This window comes from Harpia harpyja, chromosome 2 (assembly GCF_026419915.1).
Source record: "Harpia harpyja isolate bHarHar1 chromosome 2, bHarHar1 primary haplotype, whole genome shotgun sequence".
Taxonomy (NCBI): Eukaryota; Metazoa; Chordata; class Aves; order Accipitriformes; family Accipitridae; genus Harpia; species Harpia harpyja.
The window spans coordinates 86,157,702-86,184,718 of record NC_068941.1 but is presented as its reverse complement, the minus strand read 5'-3'; the positions used below and the strand labels follow the sequence as shown (position 1 = coordinate 86,184,718).

The window sequence follows — 27,017 nt, the reverse complement described above, 5'->3', positions numbered from 1 at the left end:
TCAGCATAATCTTTTAATAGAAAAAAAGTGGCACATTACCTGCTATTTAGAATTGGTAGGCTAAGTAATATTTTAAAATTATTTTCACAAAGCTTTTCTAACACTTTACAATTCTTACAAGAAAATTCTTTGATCCAGTCTATACAGAATAGACTATCTGTAAGTCATGAGTGTGTGAAATTTCACCTGTTTTCATTATTTGATGTCCTTCTCTTGTTCAAACACATTCCATTTTGTCCAGGAAAAATGAGAAGGCAGTATCAAAGGCAGGAAAAGTTACAACAATTTAAGAAATTACCTGATTTTTCTATTCTGACCTGCAAATTACTGCTTGTTATAAAATATGGTGATAGAACAAAACATATGAGGGCGCTTTTAATTATCTTTAAAACCTTCAGAAATAAAGGTTTCTATTAGATGGCTGCCTGGCATTATTTTTCTTAAGCACTTTGGAAAATTGCATCTGAGATGAGATAAATGGAGCTGCACATTTAAATTAAGATTATCTTTAGGCTAGTAATCTCGTTTACTGTTCAGCAATTTTAATTCAAGTCAAGATGGTACAATTAGTGTCATCATCTTGCTGGTATTTCTCATTGCTTTATGGCTGTATTTACTGTTGTTAAGACAAGACAACTCATATAAAGTCTAAGTCAAGATAATACATTATTAAAGGGAGAATGTGTCAGCAAGTATTGCTGGTGCAGCCTGATGAGCTGGACTTCCCTTCAGACATCGATTCTGTGTTAGCTCTAAGAAAAAGGTCTTATTAAAACGCTTGACAAACTTATTAAATTTCCATTTTAACGTGGAGATAAATTTATTTTGAATGACATTCTGAAAAGTGTTTGGGTTTTTTCCCCTTCTTTTAATGGTTGGCTTAAAATTATAGCTGTTTTGAATATTTGTATTTAAACTTGTAAGAACCATTTTCTGTATGATAAATTTTATTCCCCCTAATAAGAAGGGATTTTGCTGTTACCTGTCTGGGCTGTGTTTAGGAAGGTATTTCTTCTGCGTCGCGTTACGCTGCAGCTTGCGGGAATAGAAAAATGTATCAGCCATTTCAGAGATACAAAATGGACAGTAGCTCTGAACATACTTTGCCTTCCCAACTAGCATAGGTTTGAGGGCTTTTTATTAGTAGTATTCTTTATTTTCTACATCTACATTAGCGGGTCCCAGAGGAAACTGGATTTCCATGGGTGAGTGATTTTCTTCAAGCCTGCAGCGTTAATTACATTTCTGAATTTGGAATCCTGGAAGTCTTATTTTATCTCTTTTTTTTTTTTTTTTTTAAATAAAAATGTTGTTCGTATGAGTGATTCTGTATGTGATCTGGCAAGATACGGTGTTTCAACTTGTTTTCAGTAGCAGCGTATTCCCCGAGCCCCACTAGTAATGTTTCCTTTGCAAAGAACTGTTAAGTTGCTGTGAGAAGCCCATTCCAAGAAGAGTAAAGGAGGACTGGTTTGTCCTGGGGATGCTTCCCTGAATATATTGCTGCTATATTCAATAATTTCACAACAGTAAAGATGAGATCTCCCGACTGTACAATCTGCTAAGTCAGATAGAGTGCAAACATGAGGGAGTTTTTTACAAGGAAAAGAAGAGACATGAGGGAATGAATCAAAACCACAGGAAGGAAACTTTAAACAAAAGCAGGAGACATCAGGTTACATTTGGATCGCATGTTCAGTACATAGTTTAGCGTCAAACTTTTAAATGTCCATGTCGTTTAAAAATACGTAGAGAGATGCAGGGGCATGAACGTATATGTCGTGTGGTAGGCAATGTAAACTGTGCCAAAAGTATGTTGTGCCAGAAGCATTTCTGGTTTCTTACCATTCAGGTGCTTAATGTATAACTGTCTTTAAACTAATGAGTAATGGGATTCATTTGAGTGGACTATTCATGTCTACCTTACTGCTACCATCTACCTTACTGCTTCTGGAAACAAAAGCATATGGTGCTATTAAGACCTTGAAGTGTACTCAGAGCTAAGTGATTGTGTGTGATTGATATACACACATGTATCTCTTTCTGTATATCTATATATTTATATATGTTTTCAGAATCAAGAAAAATATTATAGAAGGACTTCCCTGCTCTTATCTAGATTCTCCTCTATGTATATTTGTGAATCAATCCTGCATAAGATGACTTTTACCCTGGCTAATAAATGTGTTTTTCAAGAGCTGATCCTTTTCTGATTCGCATTTTCTTATTTTTGGAATATGCAGTTGTGATGGGTTAACCCTGGCTGGACGCCAGGTGCCCACCAGAGCTGTTCTATCACTCCCCCTCCTTCTCAACTGGACAGGGGAGAGAAAATATAACAAAGAGCTTGTGGGTCGAGATAAGGATAGGAGAGATCACTCACCAATTACCGTCACGGGCAAAACAGACTCAGTTTGGGGAAAAATTAACTTGATTTATTACAAATCAACCGGAGTAGGGTAATGAGAAATAAAACCAAATCTCAGAACACCTCCCCTCCACCCCTCCCTTCTTCCCGGGCACAACTTCACTCCCGGATTCTCTACCACCCCCCCAGCGGCACAGGGGGACGGGGATGGGGTTTACGGTCAGTTCATCACCCGTTATTTTCTGCCGCTTCATCCTCCTCAGGGGGAGGACTCATCACACTCTTCCCCTGCTCCAGCGTGGGGTCCCACCCACGGGAGACAGTCCTCCACGAACTTCTCCAACGTGGGTCCTTCCCACGGGCTGCAGTTCTTCACGAACTGCTCCACCATGGGTCCCTTCCCCGGGCTGCAGTCCTTCAGGCACAGACTGCTCCAGCGTGGGTCCCCCGCAGGGTCACAAGTCCTGCCAGAAAACCTGCTCCGTGGGCTCCTCTCTCCACAGATCCGCAGGTCCTGCCAGGAGCCTGCTCCAGCGCGGGGTTCCCACGGGGTCACAGCCTCCTTCGGGAACCCACCTGCTCCGGCGTGGGGTCCTCCACGGGCTGCAGGTGGATATCTGCTCCCCCGTGGACCTCCATGGACTGCAGGGGGACAGCCTGCCTCACCGGGGTCTTCCCCACGGGCTGCAGGGGAATCTCTGCTCCGGCGCCTGGAGCATCTCCTCCCCCTCCTTCTTCACTGACCTTGGTGTCCGCAGGGTTGTTTCTCTTACATGTTCTCACTCCTCTCTCCGGCTGCCGAATACCGCCGTCCCAACTTTTTTCCTTCTTAAAAATGTTATCACAGAGGCGTTACCACTATCGCTGATTGGCTCGGCCTTGGCCGGCGGCGGGTCTGTCTTAGAGCCGGCTGGTATGGGCTCTGTCGAACACAGGGGAAGCTTCCAGCAGCTTCTTACAGAAGCCACCCCTGTAACCCCACCCGCTACCAAAACCTTGCCACACAAAACCAATACAGCAGTATTGGGTTTAATAGAGGGTGTTTGAGGAAAAAGGGGGGAATGGTGAAGAGGAAAATTCCACGGAGCATGGAGGATGCCACTATAGCAGAGTCACTCATGCCTCTTTTCTCTGTAAAGTATTGAGTGTGTTTTGTACCATTCATAAGATAATACTCTAGTATCTCAAATCTGATAATCCTGTTCTGCAGTAGCGAGTAAACATGTTGAAAAGTGGCAGGATTTACCAGATTGAGCAGAAAATCAAAGATAAACCAGTTCCTAATTGTTTAGCTAGGGAGGTTCTAGCAAAAAATTTAAACCAGGATCACCTGTCGGTTGTCTTTATTGTAATATAATTCATTGGTTTACTGCTCGTTACCCTGGCTGTAAATCAAGCAACTTGAATTTTGGACTTATTCTCTGCATAACTGAATGGCTTGAGCAATAACCCTTTGACAGTGAAAAGCACCAGCAGAACTTAAGGTCATTTAAGACTGATTCAGAATGTGCCCAATGAGCTTTGGACCAGCCAAAGTCATCCAAGAAAACAGATCCCAAATAAATGGAAGTATTAAATTAAGAACCTCCTCTCACTCTGAAAAAATTCATCAGGTAAATGCAGCAATTGCCAGAGCCATTCAGAGTTATGAGCAGGATTAAGTTCTGACTAGTCCTGCAAAACTGGAAAGAGAGAGGAAAAAAACACTGAAGATACTTTAGTATTAAGATTTTTATTCTTTCGGTAGTATTTCAATATTTAACCATTTCTTTGTAATATCTACAGTGACAAAGTACGAGAGGAAAATAAGTTACTGAAAAATACTTAGTGGTTAGTGTAAAGCCAATGAAGTGAGATTTGATTCTCTATAAAGGAACCTAAATTGCAACATTTCAGTTAATGGGTTTTGGACTAAGCCCAGTACTAAAAGCACAGCTTTTCAGGTAATTGTTAACATCATTGGACAGACAAGATTTCATCCGCAAATGGAAAATTCATTAGCTAAGTTGAATTTAAAACATTTTTTTGCCATCTCAGCTTAAGTAAACTAGAACATAGGTTGTCTACTCTTAAACCTAGCCTAGACTGAAGGAAGAAGCAGCACTTCTGTGGATAACAGAACTACTGAAGTTGTCTCTTAGGGTTGTGGTTGGGTTCCCTGGTGAATAATAAAGGTTGAGTTTACATATACAGCCTTTTTATAAGGGGCAGAACAGATAGGACGTCTCTCCTCTACCTTCCTGAATATGTATTTTCAGAAGTGAGGTATCTTCAGAGCTGCTGTTACCCTTCTATCAAGTTATAAGGAAGCTGAGAGAGGGATTCGTATGGTCTCTTTAGAGAAGAGCAGATAGTGTTTTAAGTTTAGGTACATATGCGAAAGCCTGCAGATGGGTTCACAACGGCACGCTTGAGCACACAAACCTCGGCGCCTTGAGACTGCAGACTACAAACAGCATAGGATTCATGTTCAACAAGTACAGACCTACTGTGCTTAATTCCCTTAAGTTTAAAAGCCCTGTGTTTAAGATTTTAATTAGTAAATAAATATTTAGTTGTGATAAACAAGTTGATTAAAAGTATTCAAATTTATTGGAAAAGACTGTTTTATTTGGCTAGACATGTTTATCAGGCAGATTTGGATCCCATGATGCTAAATGCTCTATACTGAAAGAAAATTACATTTTCTGCCCTAAAGCAATAGCTTCATTTCTGTATTTCCCTAAACAGAATATTGGATGCAATTTGCCGCTGTTGCATTTTTGACTTTTTAATCAAACGCAGGTATTTATTTCACAGTTATTTATGCAGTGGAATTATTGGAATTATAGAAAGTTATTATAAGATAGCTAAGACTGTGACTTTTAAGTGTCTTGCATCATGGAAGTGATTGCCTGGCTAGGCACTGGGAAATTCTGCATTAGTAGCCACTTGCAAAAGTAGGGTACCTGTGGCAGGCACAGTGCGTATGAAAATGCTAACTTCAATCATAGATCCAGATAGTCTCAGCTTTTCTCAGAACATGCTGTTTGTATCCCATTTCTCTGCTTAGTGAAACTGGCAGATATGGTAGGAAAAAGGTGAATAAACGCAACATAAAATCAGTTTCTGTTTCACTCCTGTTTGTCAATGTTTTGTAGAGGATTTGCAGGGTAAGATGTTTCAGCTGGCCCCAAGGGATGGGAATGGAGATGTTAGCAGGTATTAACACCAGGCCCACCCTATGGGTTACCAGTGCAGAGGTCACTATTTGATATTTTATTAGTTTTTCAAGAGCAATGTACTTTGTCTTTAGGCAGACCCAAACTATGTTGGTTTACAGATTGTTGAATATGTGCAAGTTTGCATATGTAATAGAAAATTCCACTATTTTTTTTCCTGTCTGCAATTAAGAAAATAAAAGTTAATAAATGTCAGCAAAAAAATTAAATTATATTTGACACCACCCCCAGCAGTCATCTGAAAAATATCTCTGTGTGTTCTTAGAATATGCAAATTAATACAACTTTATACACTGACTACCAGAGTGTGGTTCACCCAGGTTTTGGTCTCCATGTACAATGTAAAAGTAAGTAATAAATCTAGAGAATATCATGCTGTGGTTATGATTTGGAAAGTAACTGATTGGTTCAGCTTGAAGGAATTGTTCTCATCTGGAATTATTTCAATTTTTGATCATTGCTGTCCCTGTAGATTTCTTTTCAAAGGTTTTCCGAGTACGCATGGGAAGAATTGGTTATTTATATGCGGTTCCTGCATGTTAAACTATTTGCAAAGACTACGTTAACACCTGCAGTTTGGTTTTAAAACAGTGGTACGTAATTCTTTCGCTGGTGTATTGTTCTGTTTTTGACAAACACAGTCTATAGTGAAAAGCATGAAATAGGTAAAAATGTATTCCTTAATTGCATGCCATACCTAGAGTGCTGTTAATATAATATATATCTTTTTCTTTTAACTGACTGAATCAAACACAAATCAATGCCAAGCAATCACCTCACATATTTTTCACAATTCAGTTAACACGATGCTTAGACCAACTTTCAAAGCGTGACAGTGGAGTTCAGTTCATACCACATACAGCTAGAAAAACCTGCCACGGTTCTTTCCTGTATTTGTTTTCTGTTATGCATGATCAAAAGAATGACAACCACATATGTTTGGGGCAAATTCAGGTATTTCACCCTGAAAAAGGAGCAGCCTGTAATTGTGCTATTTCAGGAGCGAGATGGGGATGAAATTTATCTGTGTTGCTCTTTATATGCTTGAGGAAAATTAATGAAAATCTCGCTTAGCGACCATTCTTCTTCATTTCCACCCAGTGCTGATTCGGCTGAGCTGGGCTGTTGCAGGGACAAAGTCAAGGCTCTGCCCTGTCTGCACTTCACCTGCTCTTTAGACAATTAAAATTAAGCATCTCTATGTTTTCCATATTGTCAGCAAAAGGAGGCAAGAGGATAATTTTATCCACTGCCTTAGGTGCCTGTCTTAGGATGGGAGGAATCAAGCTCTGAATACGCTTTTCTATTTCCCATCTAATGTAGTTTATAGGCACAACTTTAGGGTGGCTCACATCAGGTAAGATAAATTTCGTGCTCCTTCCTTTTCTCTGCCTTCATGTCCTGCTTTAGGTGCTCTCTTTGGTGGGAATGTCCGTCCCAAATCTCTGTGACAACTCCTTATTCGTATTCACCCTTACTCACTTACAGGGGAGCATTACCGATTTGGGCAATAATTTTGCTCCATCTCTTGACAATGTTTTCACAAGATGAATGAAATGACATTTTTAGTCATTCATTCCATTTTCCTGCAAAATCTGGATTTTTCTCCTACTGTGATGTTTTAAAATCTGCCAATTAAAGATCTTCTGCCTCTTATCCTAGGAGTATATTCCACCTCCAAACCGAAATCACTTGGCAGAGCTTGGAAAGTCTTAGGCTTCTTTTTGAATGGGTTTCAACCAGTATTATGGTTATAGTAACCGGTGTTATAGTATTACAGTTATCTATACACCATTCTTCATTGTATATCTTAAGAGGCAATATAATATTGCTCATTGAAATTTACATTTTACTATTATCTTTAATACAGTCACAATTTTTTCCTATGAAGTGTAAGTATACCTGTGATGATAAATCTCATGTTCCATCCTGCGCACATGGTGTTATAATTTGATTTTGTTGATTATATAATTTAGTTCTATAAAACATGTCCAAAAGTCATTTTACAAGTAATAAAATTAAAAATAGTAAACTATTTTATTTACACTGTGAATATACAAGTTGTATTAATGTAGCTGTATGAAATAGCTGTAGCTATTATTTATGCATTAATATTTATAGACAAATGACATTTGCAATGGAAATGTACTTGCAGATTCTCCATTATGATATAAAACGGACTTCTGTAGAATGTTTAATCAGCCTCACATATTAGCTTCTGGTCTTTTCTTCCCTACAATTTATGTCTGCTTCATTATAAACCAAGATTTTTATAACAGAGTTTTGTTTAAGTGAAATTTCTCTAACACTAAGTTACATTTTCCAGAAATCATTGTGCCAAATATTGCCAATGTGAGACGTGGAAAGAGCCTGGTTTTGCAAGTGGTCTTCCTTTAAACTTCTGTAGAACTTCTTGTCCAATATTTACATGGCAATAATGTCAGGATAATTTTGGTTTTTATAAATTTATAAATTTACCAGTCACCCCTCTTTTCTGCCCATAAGTAAACAAATAAATAAATACATGAAATTAAGTCATCCATAGAACTACTTGATAATTTGCGCTCCTGTATTCTGAAAGGGGATTAAATTTTGCATAACTTGCTTTACTATAACTTGCACTAAGTTAAGCACCCCTTTCTTTTTATACCTGCCACCTAACGAATAATTAAAGCATCATGCTAAGCTCACTGACAGAAAAACCAAATAGGTTTGGCATCTGAGGCAGGCATGACTGTCTGGAAAACCTCATCAACCTCCATGTGGGTGGAAAAGCAGTAGCACTGCTTTTAAGAGTGCTTCCAGTGCTCGCATTGACACAGCTTGGGACAAATGCCAGTCTTCGAAAAAGGTTTAAACACACCACAAAGTCACTCTATTTAAAAAGCTTGAAGCTGCAGTATGTGTTATTTCATGATTTTATTTTTATTTTTTATTTTGTAGAATCAGGTGCTCTGCCAACAAAACCTGTAAGGTTTTGGCTTCTTTTTCTCTTAGATTTGACAGGACTTTTGTCAGTTTACATTGCTACTGTACTCTCAGATATCTATTATTCAGACTTCTTTTCTCAAGGAGTAGGTGTCCTTTGGCCACTGGAACAACGTGAACAGTCTCCAAGAGGTATCATAATCCTAGACTGCTCCAAATAACTTAAAGGGAAATACTTTGATATAGAATCACAGAATCAGAGAATGGTTTGGGTTGGAAGGGACCTTCAAAAGTCATCTAGTTCAACCCCCCTGCCATGAGCAGGGACATCTTCAACTCGATCAGGTTGCTCAGAGCCCCGTCCAACCTGACCTTGGATGTTTCCAGGGATGGGGCATCGACCACCTCCCTGGGCAACCTGTGCCAGTGCCTCACCACCCTCATCGTAAAACATTTCTTCCTTATATCTGCTCTGAACCTACCCTCTTTTAGTTTAAAACCGTTACCCCTTGTCTTATTGCTAAGCCCCCTTTAAGTACTGAAGGGCTGCAATAAGGTCTCCCCAGAGCCTTCTCTTCTCCAGGCTGAAGAAGCCCAACTCTCTCAGCCTGTCCTCACAGCAGAGGTGTTCCAGCCCTCTGATCATTTTTGTGTCCCTCCTCTGGACCTGCTCCAACAGGTCCGTGTCTTTCCTGTGCTGAGGATCCCAGAGCTGGACGCAGAACTCCAGGTGGAATTGCATATCTCCCATTCAACCCAGTGGTGATTGTAGCACAAAGTCACTCCTCCTTCCATTCACAGATCTGGAAGTTTGGTTCTGATGCGATAAAGCACGTAAAAGTCTGTCCCTACCTAAAACATACAGATGGGCTTAGTCTATGTGCACAATAAAGCGCTTTATAAGAACTGGGCCTAAAATGCACGCCTTGATAGGAACCTGATTGCTTCTGCTTTCTATAGTGATTTACAGCATTTCTTATTTGTACTGTGCCTTGTTTTCTGTGAATTATAATAGCAGAGCTAATCAAAAACTGCAATAAATACTGATATCAGTGACATCTGATCAGCAAAGGGCATTAATATTCATTGCAAAAAAATTCTGCAAGATAAATTATTGGAGGAACGATAGGCATTTCAGATGATTTTATTGAGACAGCAGAAATTAAACTGGAGCGCAATACTGACATTAAAGTATGCTCCCCTTTATTTGATTTGTTCAGTAATACAATCAGAATTTTTTCAGTAAATTTTTCACACTTAGAATATAATAGCTTTGGTCAAGTTAAAAAATGAAACAATAGCCCCCCCCCCCCCCCAAAAAAACCAGCCCAGATTCTAATGCATAAATACTTATTTACAAATCCTGTTCCACTGAAATATTTCTACTTCTGTGTCTAACAATTAAATATGGCATAATTTGGCATAGCTGACTTTGATCAAGTTACGAGTTGCTCTCGGAATGCTGTTACCCACCAAGTCTTTCCAAAGGGCTTGGTTTGCTGCATTTACCAGCAAAAGATACAGATCCTACTGCGAACTGCAGTTGTGCATTAGCTCACCAGCTGAAAAATGTTTAACCTACATCTGAAGAAACTTAATATTAACCCTAGGAGGGATGAGTAAACTTAGGGTAAACTGAAAATTTATTCTATTTAAATTTGAGGAAGGGGAAAGAGAAGGTGGTTGGGGACAGGCATATGCCTTGGGTTTTCTTCAGGCTACTATCTGGAGCCTCCCAACATTTCTCTTTCTATGAGCCCATGTTCTTCTGGAGGGGATCCATCGTCGAGGGGATTCCCTTGGGCTATTGTAGTTTTCTGCATATTTTATTCTGGAAGGAGAGAGCATTCTGTCTAGGAGACAGGGAAATGAAGCGAATCTCATTTAGAGAAGCTGTGCTGGTGCCTAATTTCTGTATTGTTAAAGCACAAAATTAAATTCTTGGTGGCTATGCAATTTTATATAATTACCACCATTTTTCACCCAGCAAAGGAAAAAAAAAAGGTGCTGTTTACATTAAGGGCCATACAGTGATGCTGCAGGAGTGTGTGGCTAAGGTTCAGGTGCCCTAGAAGTACAAATATTGATGAGTTCACACCCTCTTGCCCTTAATCTTTTATTCCTGCAGTCTTTCATCTCTCAGACAACATTCCACTCTGAAATTCATGATGTCCAGCACTGGATCGCAAACCAGCTACTGCATCCCAATTCCAGCAGCTGCATCTGATGTGCTGTAAGAAAAAACGATGCTCAGATTCAGGATTCATGATCCTAGCTGACCCGACATTTGCGAGGGAATGAGATTTCACTGCTGTTTCTTCTCTGATGAAAAAATTCCCATGTTTTCTATCATAACTTCTCTGTAGTTTTAATCAAGTATTGTAAATGTGCCCACCAGTTCTTCCCTGGCATGTTTTGAAAGTGCAAAATATGAAATCACTAATAATCCCTAGAGGAACATACTTCATTTTGGATTAGTTTTTTTAATCTGGTGATAGTTTGTGTTTCTAGGTAAAGGTTTCCACCTTAAAGCACAACTACTTTTATCAAAATGTTTTTCTTACCTGCACTAAGAAACTTCCTCAAAGGATTTCAGTAGCGTTGATTTGGATGCCTCACAGCCTGAATGAAGCAGTGGCATCTGAAAAACCAATTTATCCCCTAAAGAAAAGAGCACGTGTTCCCAAGTATATTCTATTGAGAAGCTGAGAGCTCCATTGATAGATTATTTCTCAAATCACTGCAAGAAATAAACAGCCTTGCAAATGTAATCAAACAGGGATCAGCAGTGGTATAAAGCTCTTTAAATGTTTAGAGCTAGAGAAAGGGGATACGGGAGTTAAATAAGGAGGAGAGGAGACGAAATTGTTACTTAACTACAAGTTTCTGAAGGGAAATATGTTTAGGGAGTGCATTTTGTCTTGTATGTATTGAAAAGGAGACAGCATTATGAGAAGATTTTTACACCTACTGGGACTTTTATGTTGCTGTAGACAGGAATAGAAGAGCAGAATTGATGCTCTGTGTGTAGGAAGCACATCCATTTCAAAATTTCTCTGGATTTAGCAGTGTAACCTATTCTTTCCCCTTTAACATTTTAAAACTTTATTTTTGTTGGAATTCATTGCAGTGCCAGTATAAAAATACATTAAGCTATAATACAAACCTTGGGCTTGATCCAGGTATAATGATGTCAGTAGGAGTCTTCCTACTGACTTTGATGAGACTTATGATCATTCTCCCAGCAATTATTTATGCCTTCTGGAAAAGAAGCATTTTTAACACAAAAGTCTAACCCATCTACAGGCTTGTTGTGGAGTTCTCAAGGTTTTTTTTAAGCCTAAGATGAGATACAACAGTACAGAAACCATTGAATCTCAGTGTACTATTTTTCTTTAAAGCTGACAGAAAGGAAATAATTTTCTATTATATCCATTTTTAGACATTAGAATAAATTGCCTGATTGTTAAAGATACTAAGCATTCACACTTCAGAAGAGCGTTTTGTGTTAGGAAATGACGCAGGATGTTTTTCCCCCCAAATGGAGCACTGAAAAGAGAAGCAAATGTTCTGAAAATTAGTCACCTTAACCTATTCCGCCTGGAAACAAGCTATACCTGTTTTTCTTCTTTATGTCCTCCTTTTTGGCTTCCAGAGTCATGTCAGTTTTTGATAACAGCTTCCTGCCTGAAGGTTTTTCTTGGGTTTTGATCTTTGTGAGAGCAAGTGCAAGGGCTTTACTTCTCCAGGGATAGTGAAACTTGTAGGAGGACTCAGCATCACAGAGTAGCCAACAGCGGCGGCTGTCCGTGCACAATTCGGAGCCTCGGCAAACAGAGCAGGAGGAGCTGTAACAGCCAGGAAGGGTTCTCTGGGTTAAGGGACGCAAGGCAGGAGCATGGGAAGAGCTCGGGGTTGTATGGAAAGGTTTGGGATGGATGGGCTCCATCGTGGGTTGGGTGGGAAGAGATGTTATGAACGATGTAGGGTTTGGGAACGGCACGGAGTGAGGGGTTCTTCGTGGAGAGCAATTTGAGATGTTGGGACATGTTGGGGACTCAGAGTAGGGAATGTGGGAGTGGAGAGAAGTTAGGGTGCTTGCCACAAATTAAGGATGTTGTTCTATCTGCAGAGGTAGAGAGACTGAAGATCTCTAGGCTTAACCTGGTTCTGAGAGTAGCTGTTAACAGCTGCTTAAGTAAACAATAAAGCACAAAGAGTGCTGAGTGATCCTTCTCTTTTGGATTGAAGGAATTTTTGAGATAAAAGTTGCATCTGGGACATCTTGTGTAATAATTCTTGAATTTGCTTTACTGCTTTTTGAGTCATTTTATATATGGCTCCAAGATACCTATGACAAATGTTTGTATGTGAGAAAGTATTTCTTTTCCTCTGTCTAATCATTCAGTGCAGTTGTCCCCAAGGTCTTTTGTAATGAGAACAATGAATAATTACCTTCTATTCACCTTTTCCATTACGTTTATAAATGCATACGTCTGCCTTTTTTTTTTTCTTTCTCCACAAAGCTCATTTTGAATGGAAGAATTTTTATGCCTTTATTACTCTTGTATGTATTTTCTGTTCTGTGGTTCACCTGTGGCATTGCAGGCACAGACGCACCCCGCATCTGTCTGGTTTCGTGGCAATGGTCTCTGTGTTGTTCTCTAACCCTTTCAGAGTAGTTCCTTCTGGTTGTGTTGTTGATCGTCCAAGAACAGTATAGCTGTGCTTTTAGAGAACAACCCAAACTGACACAAGATTTCCTTCCCGAGTGAATTGCCGAAGTAGGAATATTGTTGTAAATATACTGCTGGGGTGCTGCAGGCACTTTAATACTGAATTTCAGCTGCTTTTTTGTTTCTGAGCTCCTTGCAACCTTTCACACCGTTGATTAGTTTTGTGTAGGCTGAATACTTTGGTATCATGAGCAGATTTCACTACCTCACCACCTCTGGATCAATTACGGACATAAAGATGAGCCAAGACCCAAAGCAGTTCCCTGTGGGACTCTGCTGATAACTTCCCCTCATTGGGAAAATTGACCGTCTGATCTTTTAATAGGATACAAATCTATCAGGGATTTTTCCCTTGTACTGAACAATTTCTTGTAGAGCTTCTGTTAAGGAATCAATCACACAGTCCTACTGATGTGGTGGTACTGTTCAACGGTCTTAAAAAGCTTAATTATACCTTGCTCATCTACCCTTGCCTGGTGATGCGTTTGTATGCAGTAGATGGATCTTAAAATCTCTGACTTGATAAATGTGGAGAGACGTACACACTAAAAAACGTATTTGTACAATTGAGCAAGAAAATTTTGATAGTAAATAGAAGAGAAAGAGGACCTAAAGGTAAGTAAATTTAATCAAAATTTGAAGACAACTATAAAGAAGTACTTTATTTACTCATTTTCCTAGCAATGATTATGATGATAAGAATAAGAAGACTTTTTAGTTCCAGAGAACATTTATCTTGAAAGTACAACCTTTTGATATACCTGAGATTTGGAGTGGTTTTATACTGTATTCATCTCATAATCAAAGGCTTTTCATGATTGTTAAGGCTTTACTTCTCTTCCTACTTTGGTTTCATCATTCCTGACTCTTTTTGGCTTGCTATGAGCTATTGGAGAATCTCACCTAGAGATGTGTTACAGACAGGATGCTCCTGCTGGGGTTGAGTTCTTCAGCTTAAGGATGTCAAAGTCACCAGATTTGAGGTTAATAAGAAGTTTTTCTCTGTCACAAAAATTAACAAGGATTTTTGGGACTGAGTTGTCTGGTCTACTTTTTGGAACCACCTTGTCCCATGTAATCCATAGGGTTACATGGAGCCAGGACAATGGTGATGATTGTAAGCTGCCGTGTTCTCTGCCTGCTATTGGATTTACTTGTAACTTTTGCACTCAGAATTTAGGCTTTAACTTAATTGTAGGGGGTTTTTTAAGTGTTTTATAATCCCTGAGGCAACTGTTGCAGGCTGCCTAATGGTCCGGTTCAATTCTAAGTTTTGAAGTTCTTCTGAGAGTCCAAATTGTTTTTATAGTAATTTCTTAATAGTCTTCAGATAAGTAAATTACCGAGAAATGAAATTATATTAACAATACTTCAGAGGAAATTGTAGCTATAAGATCTGGCTTCTACTATCCACTGAACATCTCTACCCTTCACAGCCATGCTAAATAATCATTTCTCTTGTGTTTTATTATTTTGTTTCTCTTATGTCAGTGTATTAATAAAAATGTCAGTATATGACTAAAGTACATCATTCTATTTGTCAATGGAGAACTCCTGCCATTTTTTAAAAAAAATAATAGAGAGTCTGTTTTATTGTTCTGACTGGGGAAAATAATCATATTTAAATACGAATCATGAAGATGCCAAAATATGATGGGTTCATAGTACACATTTTAAGAAAAATATGTTCTCTGATTCTGTTGTGATGTATCTATTTTACCAGTAAATTCCAGTCCTGTACACAGTTATATCTTATTCTGGCTTATTTAGGTGCACACATCTGGCAAATCCCAGTTAAAACATCTGAACTGAATAGGGTAAAATATTACAACATTGTCAGACAATCTTTATTTAAAAAGGGTGTAAATCTGAGGTTATTCAGCTTTCTCCCCACACACTCAACTGAGTTATTATGTTTATTAAAGTGCTTGTTTGCATTATTTCCAGACACAAGTCAAAAAAACAGTATTCTATACAGATAAAATGTATTGGTTTGTTGGGAAATGGAAGAATTTTATATCATCTGTCTCTTGAGACAGTATTAATATTTATTGGGTAAAAAAGTCATGTTTTTTTAAAGATGCCAGCAAGTATGGGACAGCTTAGGATAAATTTCTCTGATGCAAGGTACAGACCATGTTCTCAGCTTTATGTACCTGATAAATGTTGTTCAGATTTTGTCAATGTCATAGGAGCCATTAGCAGATCGCTTCAAAAAGTTCAGTCATTTAAAAATGAACTGAGCTTTCTTTATGGACATCCATTATTAAAAAGAAATATAACAGAGTTGTTATGAATGACTTTCATATCACATCAATTCCCCATCCATGTAACTGCGTTGCCTTCAAGGGAGCTGTTCCTAATCTATAACCATTATAGATTTTAAAGTCAAAAGGGCCATTCTGATTATGTGTAATCTGACCTTTGGCATAACATATGACATAAATTTCCACCTGCATTAGGTCTGATGATTAAGCCTGTGCTTCTTTGAAAGGTGATGAATAATGTATCTCACCTAACTTCATCTCTCAAAAAATAGCCATATAGTCTCAGCTTTCTTAAGTAAGTGGAAAAAAGAGAGGCACCTTTTAAGAAAGATCCATCCCACGTGTTCAGTAACTTAAAACATAATAAATTGAGCTGCCTGCTGGGGGTCTTGTCTATCCCCGCTGCCTGTACTCTGGCTTGGACTGGCCTTGTACTTTAACTAGCTCAAATTAGTTGATATGAACCCTTCCCATGCAGCTTTGATCTTAAGATTTCACTGATCCTTGATCAGTTTTCCTCTGGGTTTATTATTCTCGCTTAAAAGTTTATTGGTATTCTGAATTTGTTTGGCTCCAATAGCCAAGTATTGAATCTTGTAAATAGATCTCTATCAACCATGACAGGTAAAGTTAGAATCTTTTCCTCCTATAGAGAGGGGTAAAACTGAAGATGAAACTGGATCCGAAGGACACGCTATTTGCATTTCATCTGAAGTCTGCCAGGTACCTAGGATGAGTCTATCCGTATGCAGGCTTTTGCTTCTGAGTCAATTCATCAAAATAAATATCTAAAATATTCTGACTGCATATTATAAAATGTCTCAGGGAAAGCACTTGGGTTATCAGTGCCTCAATTCGACTTAGAGTTATTCAGTGGAGCCTTTTTTTTGGTCTGTATGTGGATGCATCAACCCTGTTAATGTTAGCCTGCATCCCTCCAGAGATTAATTACCAAGTGTCATTAAAACAAATCCAAGAAAATCCTTACGGAGTTATTGTTTTCTGTCTTCTTGGGGGGATTACATTTTGCATTGATGTTAATAGGAGCAGGACTGCAACTTTTGGCAGCAAGCAGTCAATAAGTGCAGTCGTCCTACATCACAGACATGCTGAAAACATGCTGAGAGCAGCTCTTATGACTAGGGATAAGACTAGTAAATTTGTCTTAGTTACTAATCGTTGCTGATATAATAATGGAACCTTGTATATCAAGGCATTTTTGATCAATGAATCTGAAAAAGTATTTTAAAATTAGTATGTTGGGTTTTTTTCTCCCAGTGTATCTTGATGTTAAATTTTCTGTGATGCATGACATTTACTCCTGGCCTCAGCCGTATAAAGTTAGGCATCTTCCTGTGATAATGGCTAACTCCCAGCCTGGTCAATGGAAAGGACATTCACATTTGGGACTGTTCTTTTTGGTTATCATCTTAAATAACTCTGATAATGGATAATGAATCCACTGAAGGTGCCTATTAGAAAAACAAGGTGTGAACCACATAAACCTGGTATTTTTGAGATCTCCCCTATTTCTCGTCTTTCTGCAGAAGCAGCCGCTGGGCTAGATGACCCCTCATGTTCCTTTACTCAACGATATTTCAGAGCGTAAGGTCTAGATGCTGAAGGGAGCTAGCTGACCTGCTGACCCAGCTACCCATTGATTCCTGGGAAGTTTGCAGGGCAGCGAAGGGGTAAGAAAGTTGACAAGACCAGACAGAACAGAAATCTCATTGATAGATAGGATTTCATTGTGTCTGTCGTCCATCAGACGATTATTGAAACAAAAAAAAAAAACCCTTAGCGAGGAACAGTCTGACAGTCTTATTTAAAGAGCTGTTAAAATATAGCCCTGGATGAAAAGAGATACAGAAGTGCTACAACTTGTTTATTTCATCGATTATATTATACGAGTGCTTTTATTTATTAACTGGGAGTGAAATTCTGCTGTTAACTGAGTGAATACCATTTCTGTGACTGCAAGAGTTTTGTGCAGAGAGCAAATTAAACCCTGGATTGTTTTTATTATTTGCGTCATTAGCAGTCAACACAAAGCTTTCCTTTTCCAAATGTTGCCAAAAATGATCTTGTTGCTTCTTTTAAATTAGACAAATCAGTAAGATAGTCAGGAGGCAGGCTCCTGATATGCTTCTGAAAGGCATTAGAGACAGATCCCATCACCTATGGAATTAGAATTACTGAATGGTTGTTGAGCTACGATATGTTTCTACGAAAGAGCTCCATAAAGTGCCCGATTAACAGATATCAGCCCCAGAAAGTCCAACAGAATCGTTACATGGTATAATTTAATCAGGTACTTGAATGCATTAAAGGATTTTCTAGTTGCTGTTTTGTTCCCCAGTGTAAATGCTAGAATCGGTAAAGCAAGTCTAAGCCAGAATGTTTAAAAATGTGCTTGGCGGTAGGCAATTTGTCTTACATTTAGGCCTTTTCAGTGCTACCACCGAATACCTCTAGGTCTGTTCTTTGCTCTTGCATCCCCTTCGGCGGCACAGCTTGCCCATCGCTTTGCTGAGTACGTACAGCCGTCAGGCTCTGGCCGTAGCAATCAGGGCTTCAGCCCTCCCGCACATTCCCGCCGTATCCTTTGAACCGCCTCGATTCAGCCAGCATGAGTTTATCTTATTAATAAGGCCAGGCAAGTAGCAATGACCTTATTACTGGATATTCACACCGTATAATATCCTTGTTAAATACACAGATAGCGACGGTTCTCTCCAGGGACTGGATCACAGCTTTATTAACATCCTTCCGTGTCGTCCATCGGTTCGCGTCGGCGCTGTGTTTTGCAATCAGAGTATCTTGCTAAGAACAGTTTGTGTCGTGCCGTATTGGTAAAGGAACAAAGTCTTTTGTGAAGGTAGAAAGGGAACAGGGTGTCTTCAGGTGTTCAGCGCTCTGCGAAGCTGTTTAATGTAACAGTGGTTTAATACGCTGCTTTATGTGTGTTCACGGACCATGACAAGGCAACGCTGCCTACAGGTCATTTGTTAATTGAAATTTCAAAGCGTTCAGCCGATATATGTTTTCTGGCTGCTGGTATATTGGAAATAATGTATTTTATTCGGGAGCCATAGGTGAAACTTCAGAGTCACGTGAATATAATTCTGCTGCTCTCCTTCACAGCGAGCCGGCAGCCTGCTTCGAGACGGGAATAATGCAGGATAAAGAAAACCACAAGAGAAACTTTATTTATTTGTTTGAACTTTAACGTCTGTATACTCAAAAAGCCAGTCCCAGTTGCTTCGTATCTTTTAATGAAGAATTATATTTAATCAGCATCGCCTCTGACTTCAAATCTGAGAGGTCGCACATAAGGCTTTCAGTTTTTCTCTAGGAGATGTTAGTCCTTTTCACAGTAAATGAGAAAGGACTCCTAATGACACCAATTAAGAGATGTGAAAGCCTTGTTCCGCTCTTTATGGTCTGATAGGTCAGTTAAAATGAGACAACAAAACATATGGCGCAGACGGGAACAATTTGGGCTCTTTGTGGAAAGATGAATGTCTGTGACTTAACTAGCAGAAGGAAGAATGAGCTTGCACAGCCCACCCAATTACGGTCTCTCTCTCCCAAGAAAATGAAATAATTTGGAAACTTTGCAAACGTTGCCATGTATTTATGTACAAAGATAAAACGGGCATTTTCACGTGAGCGGGAGTGCGGAGGTCTGGAATCTCTGTAACTCGTAACCTTTCCTGGACCAAATCTGCCATTATCTAGCTATCATTATACAGACTAAACCCTGTAAGTAATGACTGTTTGCACTATTTATATGACCAAAGCGGGCAGGACTTTGAGGAGGATAGTTATGATGCTGACAGAGTGGTCTCTTCAGTGGAAGGCTGAAATTTTGCAATTTTTTCCCCTGCCATTGGATATGGAAAGTGTTCATGAGAAATCAGAAGCTCCTTTAGATTCCCCCTGTATTTACACACCTGGTGTTTAAGCTTTTAATGACACACGTATTTTTCTAATTACAAACACAACTATTACTCTTCTTTTTCTCTTTTTGTTAGCCTGTTACTCTAGGTGTCTGCTCCAGTCTCACCCTTACCAACGAAGGATTCAGGTTCAAAAAGGAAGGGAGTGTAAATAATTCTTCTACCTTGATAATTACATTGGTAGACAGTGTATGATGTGTCTGGAAAATCAACCTCAGGCAGGTCTTGGCCATGCAAGATTAATGTCTCACCCTGATATAATATTCTGATCTGGTAAAGCTCCATCTTTTATGCTCTGTGTTAGAAAAACCCGTCACTCAGTTTGTGGCCTCGGTGTTGCTTGTTAAAATATCATAGGATCCGGTTCACATGAGGGTTTGTGGAAACATTTCTTCATTAAAACTATTTTTCAAGTTGCACTTCCTCTTCCATTTTACAAGCAATCCATAGTCTTTAGTGCTAGACATGCTTTTTCTGGACGTACAACTTCATCCCAAAAATGCATGGTCTCAATTGTGGATATGATGTGACTCCTTCCATACCTGAGGGACAGAGCGTGAAAAGCCAAGCTGCAAACAGAATAAATCTTTCCTTCCAGTTTCATCCGGGAGCATTAGATTTATCTTGTAATTTGGATTTTCACCAGTTTTCTCAAATTCATTACAGACTCCTGTCTGCTCTTGCAGTCTCTTTGGAGGCTGTCTGTGGTCTTCACACCTCCAATTTCCAAATGTCTCTCGAAGATCAGAGGGAAGCACTTGTGTTTTGCGGGTTTTGCCTGGGAAATGGCAAGATATTTAGGAAGTTGGGATGTGTCTGGTTAATGCTGATAGTGAGTTCACTGAGTGAGAAAAGGGGGAATGGTACAAGACCGGCTGTTAATGAGGATGTGGGTTCCCCATCCTGAGGGGTTTGTGCAGGGCTATTGTGAGAAAAAAAAAAAATGTGGCTTTTAGGACTGACCTAGGTGTTGCTACTGAAATCACGGGTAACAGTGTTATTTTTTTAAAAGGCAAGTGCTTTCAACAGCCCAACTACTGCATCTTTTGTAAAGCACTACTTATATGGAAATAATACAAATAAATGTACATGGGAGGTGAGGGGGAAAAGCTTTCCATAATACTGGGAATTTAAGCTGATTCATATACTTAGGTATCTGTGGGCTATATAAAGCTTTTCACTAAGTTACTATTGAGAGAAGCCATTTGAAACCTCATTTGTGGATTTAGCATACGAAATGTGAAGTACAAATGTATGGTGTGACACTGCATTATTTGTTCAACACACCAATATTTTACGGGCATTCTTAATACAAAGACTGAAATGTAGGAAGTTGTTGCTAGAAAAAGGTAAAGAGAAACTATAGGAATAGAGATAGAATAGAGACCCGTAGAGGAAGCGACCCAGGCAGCATCGTCTTTGTTAATAATAAAGGAAACATTTTCCATTAAGTTAAACATTGTCTGATTACGTGAATGAAGTTACAAAAAATAAGCAATGAAATCTGTACAGAGATAGCTTTTTTCTTTTTTTTTTTTTTTACCCCTTTACTTACTTTGAGTTAGTTTGCTAAATATGATTTCCAAAAGTCACCTTGAAGTTGGAAATTTTGGAAGAGTTTCCAGTTTGGCTCTTTTATGAAACATCACAGAAAAATATAGCTGCAGATTATGTGGTCGTAATAAATTGTACAGATCCAAGAGTGTGACAGCAGATGTGCTCGTGTAACGGCAGCGGAGAGGGCTCTTGATTTCTCCTGCCTGCACTGGCAGGCAACATTATCTGGTGGGGAGCATATGCGTTGAGGCACCTTGTCGTGACAGTATTTGGAGTTACGCCGTTTCCCATTGACACGACTGGTCCATCTTACCCAGTGGCAGGGAAAATTCTGCTTAATTTTGTAGAATATTTTCCATCTTTGTTATCTGGGCTTCTTCATTCTTTACTTATAGTCACATTTCAGCCTAAAGATTTCATGTTTGCATTTTACCCATAATACTTTGGGGTTTTTTTATGTTTGGATTTTATTTCCTTTTTTTTTCATTTCTCTTTTTAAGTGCCTACTGCCTGTGTAAAGCACAAATCAAGATACCTCCTAGTTTAATCGTACAGTGTGTGCCAAGCATTAAAGCAATATTTAAGTTAGAGGAGTAAATTAATCACGAAAGAGTTATATTGACTTTTAAATCCTGCAAATCCAGTGTCCAATGTGTAGCATGAACTCCATGCATAAGAAGGTAACTATTAGTTTTGCACTATTTAAAATCAACATTTTGAAAAATGTAGCCTATGGGCCTAGGATTATAAACACGTCATAATTTTGCTATGACATGTAGTTAGTAACATAGTATACTTAAATACAAGTTACAATATAGTGCTATATATACAAATGTAAAGAAATGCATTAAAATGTATTAGAACCCCACTACTCACACATCAGTTCTTAACAAATAATGCAATAAGAAGGAATGAAAATTATTCTTGACTAGCACTATCTTGTCCCTTATCACAGATAAATGATTACTACATTATAATGTGTTGTTTCATTGAGGTAGAAAATGCATGAAATGTTTTGAGATAGTAGAATGTTTAAGTATAATAAACTAAAAAGTAAAAGCAAATTAAATTTGTGATATGCATTCATTTTCATGGCCTAAGTCAACAATTTGAATAAAAAAATAATATTATCTCAGTTGCTTCAGAAAACTGTTGATTTTTTTTTTTCCTAACCACTTCCAACAGGAATTGTATCATATAACTTTGATAAACGGAGAAATGTCCACCTTAAAAACAGTTGGCCAGCTACTACTCCCAACTGAGAAGTCATTTCAGAAACCTTAACATTTTAATGGTTATTTAACTTTTCTAAATTAACCTAAATTAATCAATTATCATATCTAGTTGTTCTTGGGCCAGAATTGCCCTCTAGCTTGAATCAGTCTTTGCTGCTCTTTTCTTCTAGAGGTGTTGGCGGTTCATAATATTATGTCCTTCTGCTTTTATTTGCTCTTCTAAACACAGCAAGTTCCTCGGGGCCCCATTCCTTGCCTAGACAGCCCTGTGCTTCTGAGTGCTCTGACAGCAATTTTCTTTCAGTACTTATATTTGGGGTTTATAAGTCTTGAACAGGAATGATGGAATTTTTTATCGTGTTTCAGTATCAATGCGTCACACAGCAGTAATAATACCTTCCTATACTGGTTTATACATGAACTCCATTATACATCTGAAAACCGTATTTATCTCGCTATTTGCTGGTTTCAAATCTCAGCTGAACATTTTATTTGCATTAATTATGACCAGATGCAGATTCAAATTCCACAGGGAGGGTTGTAAAGATTGTCTTAACATGGAGAAAGTCAGACCACTAAAGGTAAATAGTTTAGTGTGTCTGGACTAAGGTGGTTTTTGCACTAGCATCTGTTCCAGCTACTTCTCTGATGAATATCAGCCTCTCAGCAATGCACTTTTGATGATGCTCTCAGTACATACAGAAATATACATTGAATTATAAACGCTCAGCACCATCCAGGGTAGTATTATTACAAGACTGAAATAATTTCTAGCTGTAACTCAGAAATGGTCTGTTCATCCAGAAATAGCCCTCTTCAGGCATAGGAATGTCGTATAAAAAGGCACGGAACAGGTTTTATTTTCCTTTGGAGTTAATTTGGATATGTTTTTTTTCTGAGAACGTGACAGCTTTCCATACATTCAAGAAAGTACATTTTCTTACAAAATACACTTAATTAAGAGTAGCGACGGCGGTTGTAATAATAAGATATGTGCATAAGTAATATATAGAATGGGAATTTATAGATACATCCTGAGAACTTAACACAAGAAATTACTAATATATAGAAATACTAATGCGAGACATCTTGGGCACCAGCGTTTTCATATTCCCTGTAGAAATGCAGTGGTAGATGACACCTAGTGGAGTTGAACATTAACTGCAGGGATGTACCTAAGCCTACAAAACTGTTCTTGATTGGAGTTAAAAGGCAAAAAATACTCCTGGAGCTGTTGAACTCTACCATTCCTCTTGTTCTAGTTACAGATATGAGAATTTTGAATCATGAATTCTTCTTCCTGTGAAAAAAATGAAAGGCACGATGGGACTGTAACAAGAGGGAGCACAAAGCATTTTTCAGCCTCTCCGCTTTTCCACTTGATATTTATTTTATACTTCTGGAGGTTGCAGGATTTAGAATTATAAATACACTATTTTTGGCTACTTCTAATGCTAAAAAAAATACGGTCATCTTTAGGTGAGAATTATTATACCAAACTATACTATGGAAAAAAAGAAAAGCATTTTTTTCCTGACAGAGTGTCTGTTGTATTTGGCTGTTATCACGGTCTTTCTCAAGGCGTAGTGTCATTACACGAAACAATAGCAAATTAATTATACTGGGCTTCACCTCACCAAACAACTCAGTCTTCAGTCTGAAGAGATGTTTTTTAGGCGTTCTTTTGAGTCAAGCCTTTATTGGGAACCTTAAGCATTGTTTTACTGGTGCGTCAAAACACCTGGAAAGAAAAATGTGAAATAGGTTTTCCTTCTTTCTGTAGATAGGTCAGGGTTGAAGAAATAGGTGTCTTATAGTCAAACTTGGTTCCCTAATAAAAATACAGTTCAGTTCTTAATCTTATTGAAGGAAATGAAAATAATAAATTTCTAGAACCACCATTTGCAGCATCAGATGCTCAGCAGCATGCATGTACTTGGCCTACAGCTTAGTGGATACATGCTGCTTTCTGTTTACAGGATTTTTTGAGTTCATGCTGGAAATTATACTCTTTTGGGATGCTATTCCAATTTCTTTTATTTAGTATAGGTTTAACTCATGTCTCTTGTACTCTCTTGTTCATGGGCCACATTGAAGAATTTGTCAAAAACTTACGTTTCAGGTATGATCATCAAGTGATCAGATATGTCCCGGAAAGTTTTGAGCAGGTATGTGCCAGGAAGTTTTGTGTTGATTTAGTTATGTCTCTACTCCTTAACAGGATAGACGCGGGAGCACAGTCACCTCAGTGAACATACAGAGTTATAATTCATCCAAGGATGTTTGTGGGGATGGTGGATCAGGAAGATTTGTCCCAGCGAGAGGCAGCTGACGCATTACTGTGTCTTTCATACCTTTTATATCTCTGGAGAAACTTCATTTAATAACCCATCTCCCCTGAAAGCACCGGTGGTTGATGTTCCTCCATGGCAGATGTGCTAAATTGGCCAGAGTCCATTTTAATCTCTCGTTTACTGGTTCTGATAATGAAGTCTTGACCTCCCAGCAGATGGGACTTACAAAGCAGTTCTGCTTACTGCTAGCAGGATCTGTGGGCCAATCTATGCCTGAGCATGTAGCTCTTATATCCAGCGGAGTGGCATTTGGGGTCAGGGACTGCAGGGTGCCAAGTCAGAATAACTCTTGGAATTATTAAATGAACACATACACATGCACTACAGCAAAACGATGACTACAGTGGTCTCTGCTTTGCTATGGTCTTACCAAGTATCCTTCTAGAAACTATGTTCAGTACAAGCATGAGCTTCCAAAACTGATCAGTAGGCAACTCAAGAGAGCTGTCCAAGCTGCCATGCTTTATCTTCTGATTATGGGGTGATTATAGGTGTGCTGCAACTTTGAGATAATGAAATTTAGCAAGAATATTGGATCCCTTTGCAAACTGTAAATGTGGCAGTTGGAAGGTGGTGGTGTTTGCACATCTATATTTTATGCCCAAGTTTCTTGAAAGGGTTGATTTAAAATGCATACTCAGAAAATAAAAAAAGTAATTCTAATGCAGTAGAAGGGAAAGAATTTAATAGATTTTTCATTCATTATAGTGTGCTTAATTTACTCTATAGGAACTTCTGTCATTTAATCAAGATGCAAACCACAAATTATTGCATACCGAAGAGTAAACCCCAGTGAACGTACAGGCGGAGTGTATCCCGAGGCAGCCAGGGTGACGAGAGCTGTTGTCCCCTGTGGCCCCGCTCACTCTGTATGGCACTTACTCTTGTGCCACGCGATACACTTGTGGCCATATGTGATGTCCATCCCTGAGGAGCATCTGCAGCTGTGCTGGTACACCACAGAACCAGGTTTGTACTCGGTTTGGATCAGTGACACATGGCCACATCACACATGTCATTTGTTCAGACTCCAAATTAACATACTGCCCGGTGTGAATGCAGAGCAGATGGGCTGCTTTGGAATAATAATACGCTTGGACACTGGTGGAGGCAGCTGATTTTACATTCAGAGGCATAGAAGTTGCATTGCACAAAAGCATTCGTGGAGAGCACCAAGGGGTGGTCATTTTACATTCGGCACATAACTTGGGAAGACTTAGACCACCTCTGGCAGACAATAATTCAATTTCTGCTCTGAATGGCCTTCTGATAACACCTACCTTTCTCCATTAACTATATGAGGAACCCAAGCTACATTATATGCCTGAAGTTAGTTGGCAAATACCCATTTATATGTTCCATGTGAGGATTTGGTAGTACCAACCATATATAGTTAGCACTGATAAAAGATGATAGCATTTTCAAAGTCCTCCTGGTAAGTAATTTCTGGCAGTGTTTACTTACCCCATCTCTCGTGAAGAAGAGGCAGCCAGGAATGTTGTCTACATTGCGGCGTGTCTGACTTGGAAGTTGCCACATACTTAAAGCAGTGGCATATACTGTGCTGGCATACAAACGTCTTGATTTCTGTGCCATTTTGCATTTAAGTGGGTGTATGTGTGTGTGCCATGCATGCAGCTGAAGCCGGAGTGAGTTTGGTGTTTGACATCAGATGGAGAAGGCAGCCTTGTTGTCCCAGGAGCTGGGTCCATAAGGCAAAATCTAAAATTAGGGGTTTGCATTCAATCCTCACAAGTTGTCCCAACTTCACTAACATCAGGTTTATATTCTGGATGTTTGTATGTGGTCCGAATGTCACGTTACCTGGCAGGAGACACTGCCGTCAGAGTTTCTGAGACGTAGCTCTGCAAACCCATTTGCAGACCCTCTCCTGGCTGGCCTAAAACCCAAACAACTTAAATTCCAAATTCACCCAATGCGCTGACTCAGCTGTCACCACCACGAGTAAATCTGAGCCCGACGGCGAGATTCGTATTTATTTAGTGTGTGCTAAGGACAGACTTTCCTCGAGTCAGTGCTTCAGGGCTCAATGCATAGTGAATACACATAGATGCAAAAGGTGTAAGTTCTGCCTTGTCCACCAGCTCACAAAAGCCTTGATATTAAAAGAATAACTGGAAGCAAGTTTGCTGTGCTGGTGCTGACCGTGACGCCTAGAGTGAAAATAAATTAAAGACCTTTTTACACCGCAAAAGGCTTTCAAAAATTAATCTTACAACAGCCCACATAGCACTGAGGGCTTAAATACTTTATTGACCAAATTGGTGTTCAGAGCCTGTTGCTAAAACTAGGAAGGGCTTGCATCAATTTACCTTTCTCATGTAATATCCTTTAAGCCATACATCTTTAGGCAGGGCTGGCTTTTCGG

At 39.0% G+C, this 27,017-nt stretch overlaps 1 protein-coding gene and 1 long non-coding RNA gene across 3 annotated transcripts in view; one reads left to right on the top strand and one right to left on the bottom strand.

Annotated features, from left to right (window-relative positions):
- The window catches only part of CTNNA2 (catenin alpha 2), a 520,993-nt gene that overhangs the window by 281,703 nt on the left and 212,273 nt on the right, over nt 1-27,017 (top strand). The window lies entirely within an intron of this gene.
- On the bottom strand, nt 10,369-26,369 carry LOC128138977 (uncharacterized). The gene is made up of 3 exons (XR_008234199.1): nt 26,093-26,369; nt 11,082-11,178; nt 10,369-10,748 (listed from the first exon to the last, which is right to left on the bottom strand). It is a non-coding gene; the product is annotated as an uncharacterized LOC128138977 (long non-coding RNA).